At 41.7% G+C, this 6705-nt stretch overlaps 1 pseudogene; it reads left to right on the top strand.

Moving 5' to 3' along the window:
- The first annotated feature begins 6009 nt into the window (after positions 1–6009).
- LOC123596760 lies at positions 6010–6446 on the top strand (annotated as a pseudogene).
- The last annotated feature ends 259 nt before the right edge of the window (positions 6447–6705 follow it).

The following is a 6705-nucleotide window of genomic DNA, read 5'->3' as shown; positions in this document are numbered from 1 at the left end:
GAGCCCTCCACATTGGGCTCTATGCTGGCAGTGCAGGGACTGCTTGAGACGTTCTCTCTCTCTCTCTCCCTCTCTCTGCTCCTCCCTTAGAATAAAAATAAACTTAAAAAAATACAGAAAGAAATATCAAATCCCAGACCTCAACCTTAAGCAGATTTAATGAATCAGAATCTGCATTCTAACAAGATGCCCAGGTGACTTATATGCATATTAAAGGTTGAGAAGTACTTCAAATGGGGACTAGGAGGAGGACTTCCTAGAGGAGGTGGCATTTGATTTGGCACTTAAGGTGATGCTTAGGTTGAACTATGGAGAAAGACACTTTGTATAAAGAAAACACGAGGCTTCAACGACATGGAACATGATTGTGGTCATTAAATGTTAAAAAAGAATCCCCCATAAATGGGATAAATAAAGGGGAAGTAGGTTAGAATCAGATTGTAGGTGGCTTGAGAGTCAAGTTCTAGGGTTTTCTCATTAGCCTGGAAGCACTGAAGGGACATGAAGGGGCAGGAGCGAGGATGATATAAGCAAAAATGTGTTTTAGGAAATTTAATCTGACCACGTGTCAAGTTGATTCAGAAGAACAACTAGAGGTACGAGCTCAGTAGGGAGCATGTGACGATTGTTCAGGTGACAACAAGGTAATGACAGCATCAGGGAAAGGAAGAATATGAAATACTGGTCTTGAAAAAAAAAAGAACTTGGTACTGTTAATTTGGAGATGTGAGGGATGGCATAGATAGAAAAATACAAAGTCTGGGTGTTCAGCAAGAAAGAGAGAAATTTAGAGGAGAAATGGATTTAGTAGCAACATAAAAGTTGGTGAGTCTGAGTTCTACTCTTGTTCACTTTGATGCATTAGAAGGACATGCAAGGGTGTGCATTTACAAATGTGAACTTAGATCAAAGCTCAGGAGAGAAGTTGAATCTGGAAAAAGATTTAGGAGAAATTCGCATAAAGGTGATTACTGACACACAGGCAATAGTTGAGCTTGCCAGCAGAAAGTATGGATGGTAAGAAAAGACAGACATGGAAAGAGCCAGGAGGAATACCTTCATTTAGGGGGTGGAAGGAGGAAGAAAAGAAAATGTACTCGCCACAGATCTGCAGAGCAAACCACAGAACCCAACGAACTCTGCCTCATCTAAGCAGAAAAGGAGTCTGTTGACAGGATATTGGGCTTGCTTTCAGAGAGCAGGAACAGGAGAACTAGCCTCAGAAAACAAAAAGGAACCAAAGGAGGCCAGCGGCTGCTAGCCAGGACAAGCTCACGCAGGCCACAGCAGTAATCGGTAAGAACACCAACGCAGTGCTGCCTGCAGGGCATGCCCAGCAGTGTTTAGTTGCACCGTTGCTCTGGGTAGGAGACTTTTAGTGCTACTTCTACCTGTAGAAATGATTTCTGACTGTTGCAGGCAGGAGCCTCTGATTGCCAAGGCACAGGCCATGAGCCAGCACGTTAGCAGCTGGGGGGTAGGGAGGAAGGGGAGAGTTAGGGCTTCCACCCCACCCCTGGGTTCTGCCTGCTTCCACACCCCTGCCCCAGCGATTTCTCCAAACAGACAGGGGTCAGGATGCTAAGCAGCCAAAAGCTGATGGATGTTCACTAGAGAAACCAGGAAGGAAAGGCAGCAGAGGAATCAGAAGTGCAGTCTCATACGACAAGAGAGAGCAGTTTTCACGTGATCACCAGTGGCAAACAACCAGGGATGCCAAAGAGGATGCGGGCAAACGGTTCCCGGAACAGGCTACTGTGGTCACCTTGAAGAGGAAACAAGCCAGACTTTAAGAAAAAAGAGGAGAGAGACAAGAGTGAAGTGACAACATGGAGGCTACATATAAACATATAAACTATTCTTGTGTGTGTGTGTGTGTGTGTGTGTGTGTGTGTGTGTGTGCGTGTGTGTGTGTGTGTGTGTGTGTGAGAGAGAGAGAGAGAGAGAGAGAGAGAAGATGGAAGGAAAGATAAACAAGAAAGGTAGTTGTAGAACAGGGGATATTTGAGCATATTTCAGACCACTATGAAGAAATCTGTAAAGAGGGTGATTGAAAATTCCAGAAAAAATACAAGAGCCAAATAAGATCCTAGAGGATGTGGGAGGGGTTGGGATTGAAGACAAGCTGGTGGTGATGGAGGGAGGTGGTTAGAAGAGAGAATGGAAACAGGGACAAGCAAATCTTGGTGCAGTTCCTTTACTTCAAGTTAACATTTATGATGCGTCTATCATTAAGTGTCATTCTGGGCATTGTGGCTACAGAATATTGGGAAGGCAAGCCATGACCTCAAGAAGCGGATAAGCTACCCACATTAAATGAGCTGTTATGTTCATTCAATGTTAAATATGCTGTAACTTTAATAGTTTTAACTGCAAATATCAATGAAAACAAGCTGGAATTTAATAGGGTCAAACAAGATACAAATTGCTAGAGGAATTCAGGGCAGGAAGCAGACACTTCCAGCTGGGAAGGTTTCAAGGAGGAAGTTGGCTCCTAAAGAATAAGTACACACAGCAGGAACGATGAGCATTTGGTGGGTCTGCCAGGCCAAAAAAAAAAAGGGGTCTACACCATAGCACACAAAAAACTGGATGTCAGAGTAGACATTTACCAATTATGAGGCTTCCCAGCTTCTGAATCTCTTATTTGAGGTTCCTTCACCTTACAGACAGAGCTGTCACTCTAAAGCTGGAAGTCCAGAGCCTCATTTTCCCTGCCACCTTTATATCTAGGGCAGAGGGGCATGGATTCATCAGTTAGGCAAACTTGCCTCTGAGCTCAGCAACGGCACTGCACTTGACTTTGTGGCATAATTTTTCTTGTTTCCTCTCCACTGTCTAGATTGATTCCCAGAGCCTGGTTCTCCAGCCTTCCTAGCAAGTCCACAAGCTATCTGAAATCTTTTAAAGAAATTTCTTTTCTTTTAAAAGTAGCTATGTTTTCTTGGGGCACCTGGGTGGCTCAGTCGGTTAAGCGTCCAACTTTGGCTCAGGTCATGATCTTGCGGTTTGTGGGTTCGAGCCCCGCATTGGGCTCTGTGTTGACAGCTCGGAGCCTGAAGCCTGCTTTGGATTCTGTCTCTGTCTCTCTCTGCCCCCCTGCCCCACTCATGCTCTGTCACTCTCTCAAATATATATAAAACATTAAAAAAAAGTAGCTATATTTTCTTTATGTTGCTTGCAACCAAGAATCCTAATAAACAGCTATGATAATCCTGACTAATATTGATATGATCATGAAAAAGCTCATAACCTAGCTTAAATGAAGAATGGGGTGGGGTGACATATTAGCCTAGGTTATGTCAGGAAAACAGAAAGCTCTCTAGGCACAAGTAAAAGGGGATTTTATTTTAAAAAATGCTGGATTATACAATCTCTTACTGTCCAGGGGAACAAAGGAGAGAAAAGACACTGCTAGAATTTATGAAATTTATTAGTGCATACATTGTAGAAACCAACACTGAGGATGTCAGCACTCAAGTAGGTGGTTCACAGGAGGATGTATGCCTGGAAATCCTGGCAAGGCTGCCTAGATGTCTGCTATCTGCAGATGCTCATATGCTTGTCTGGAGCAGCAGCTGAAGAAAAATGGCTTCTCCTCTTCTACCTGCAAATCTCAACCCAGTGCCTCTCACAGGATTCTGAATTGAAACTCCACAGGGAGTCTGAGAAATGTAATTTTCAAATTTCCAGTGCTGCCATGAAGGAGAGCATTTAGAAGGATGGTCATTGGGAGGATGGGAGCTAAGTGTCCCTGCTGTGAAGGTTCAAATGCCTAAGTGCAAGTCTTTTATCCCTTTGAGATTTGGAACTCTCCTACTCTCCTATATCCGTCAAGCCAGTAATCTCATTGAGACTTCCAGGACTCTGATCCCTCGATTTTCTTCAGTCTGTCAGGTCCCTCCACCTTTCTTGCAATCTTTGATTCCCTTGCCGCCTTGTCCACCTTGTCTTTGATTCCCTTGTCCGTCTTGTCCATCACTGTCTCTCTATACAGTATAAAATTCCAAAACTGCACCAGCTCCCATTCCCCACAGCTATTGCTTAAAGCTTAATAATAGTCCTATCAGGTCTGACCATTACCTGTTTTCTCTCCACCCTCCACATACTCTAAGCAATGGCCTTGTCTCCTACTTCACAGAGAAAATAAATAATGTGAACTTGGAATCTCCGCTGCCTATTCTTCCTCCTCCCCACATAAAGCCTCCATAGTTATTTGCACCTTATTCCAATTCTTACCACTCTCCTCCCCCTGTAGCGGAGGCAACCTCCTGCTGCTGAACTTCCCCCCTGTGCTCTAGATCCTTAGGGGTTTTGTCATCCTTATTATCTCTCTTGCCTAAATGCCTCAAATTCTCTTTCCTGCCTCATTCCCCTCACCGTATAAAAATGCTCAATTCTCACCCTACACTTGGCCATTTATTTACTTTTCTTTCTGCTTTTATCCATAGGCAAGATACCTGGCTTCCTGCGACAGTAGTTCTCTGCCCTCAGACTCCATCTCCACTAAGTAGCCTCATGCCAGGAGACATTATTGCATGTTATTTAAGAGCTCAGCTTTTAAAATGCTCAACATGGTTCATATTTTCCTAGGACCACTCAACTGTGTGACCTGGTACAAGTCACTTAGATTCTACAAGTCTCTGATTATTGTCTTAAATTAGAGGCAAACATAACTTCTTCTCGGGATTGTCTGAGAAGTTCTTCATTAGCACAGTGTCTGGTATATACTGAGTGTGCGTTTAATGTCACCTGTTGTCACTTACTCCCTGAAATTCTGTGATCTGGCTGCCCCTCTTCCACTGTTGACATTGCCTCAGCAAAGCCTCCAGCGACCAGGTTGTTAAGAGTGATGAACATTTTTCCATTGTTTTAAGATAATATTTTCTTTAATCTGTTCAAGGTGTCCCACTCTATTGACCCCTCCCTCTTAATTTAATCCCAATTTCCAAAGTGGGGCACACAAGATGATTCACTTAGGTGATAGAAGCAAACATTACAACTTTTATTGTTTATAAAATGCATCATATTTCCTTCTGTGCATCATATGCATAGAAAGAGAGACATTGTCAATTAAATATGACACAACTGTCTTGTAATTTTGAAGTTCAGTTAATATTTATTACAAGAACTCTTTTAGATTTAAACTTAAGCATTTATTTAAACTTACAAATAATGGCAATATGATTTGTTGTGACTGAATTCATGTATGTATAGACAGTGATGTCATTTCAGCTCCCTGATAGATATTAAAATGGGGTGGGAGAAATATGATCTTATTTTATGTACATATATGTATATGTATGTATGTGTGTGTGTGTGTGTCTGTGTGTGTGTGTGCATGCAATGGAATATTATTCAGCCACAAAAAAGAATGAAATCTTGCCGTTTGCAACAACATAGATGGAGCTAGAGAATATAATGTTAAGTGAAATAAGTCAATCAGAGAAAGACAAATACCTTATCATCTCATGCATATGTGGAATTTAAGAAACAAAACAAATGAGCAAAGGGAAAAAAAGAGAGAGAGACAGAGAGAGACAAATCAAGAAAAAGACTCTTCATTATTGAGAACAAACTAGTGGTTGCCGGAGGGGAGGTAGGTGGGGGGTGGATTAAATAGGTGATGGGTATTAGGAAGTGCACTTGTCATTTTGAGCACCAGAAGTGTTGAAACACTATATGGTACACTTGAAACAAATATATGTTAACTGATTGGAATTAAAATAAAAACTTAAGAAGACAAAATAAAATGAAATGTCAATATTATGTTGATAATTGTGGAAACTAGATGATAGCTATGTGCAGGTTCATTATCCTATTCTTTCTATTTTTGAGTATGTTTAAATTTTTCCATAGTAGGTTTTTAAAAGTTGAAACAAAAGGGCACCTGACTGGCTCAGTCGGTGGAGCATGCAACTCTTGATTTCAGGGTTGTGAGTCTGAGCCCCACATTGGGTGCAGAGATTACTTAAAAAAGGATAACTTTCGCTCAGGCTCACGGTGCCAGCAGTATGGGCAAGTGTCGCGGTCTTCATACTGCCAGGAAGCTCCACAGCCACCGACAAGATCAGAAGTGGCATGATAAACACTGCAAGAAAGCCCATTTCAGCACAGCCCTGAAGGCCAGCCCTTTCGGAGGCGCTTCCCATGCAAAGGGAATTGTGCTGGAAATAACAGAGGTTGAAGCCAAACAGCCAAATTCTGCCACATCAGGAAGTGTGTCAGAATCCAGCTGATCAAAAAGGGAAAAAATCACAGCCTTTGTACCCAGTGATGGCTGCTTGAATTTTACTGAGGAAAATCATGAGGTTCCAGTTGCTGGATTTGGTCACAAAGGTCATGCTATCAGTAACATTCCTGGAGCTTGCTTTAAGGTTGTCAAAGTATCCAGTGTCTCTCTTTGGGCCTTATACTAAGGCAAGAGGGAAAAACAAAGAACGTAAGTTTTGATGGTGACAAATATGACAAAAATAAGTTTTCATATGCCAAAAAACCATAATAATAAAATAAAATGCATTTTTTAAACGGCAAAAAAAGAAAATATGCATCTTCTGCTAAGTAAAACTTTAAGAAATTAAGTTTTACTAGTAGTTATTACATGAGTTAAAATATTACATGTAAAAATCCATAAGTAAATATACATATATGGGAATCATTCAAAAAATTACTGATTGAGGGGCGCCTGGGTGGCGCAGTCGGTTG

This window comes from Leopardus geoffroyi, chromosome C1 (genome assembly GCF_018350155.1).
Source record: "Leopardus geoffroyi isolate Oge1 chromosome C1, O.geoffroyi_Oge1_pat1.0, whole genome shotgun sequence".
In the NCBI taxonomy this organism is placed as follows: Eukaryota; Metazoa; Chordata; class Mammalia; order Carnivora; family Felidae; genus Leopardus; species Leopardus geoffroyi.
Note: the sequence above shows the minus strand (reverse complement) of the source record. Positions and strands in the feature narration are given on the sequence as shown.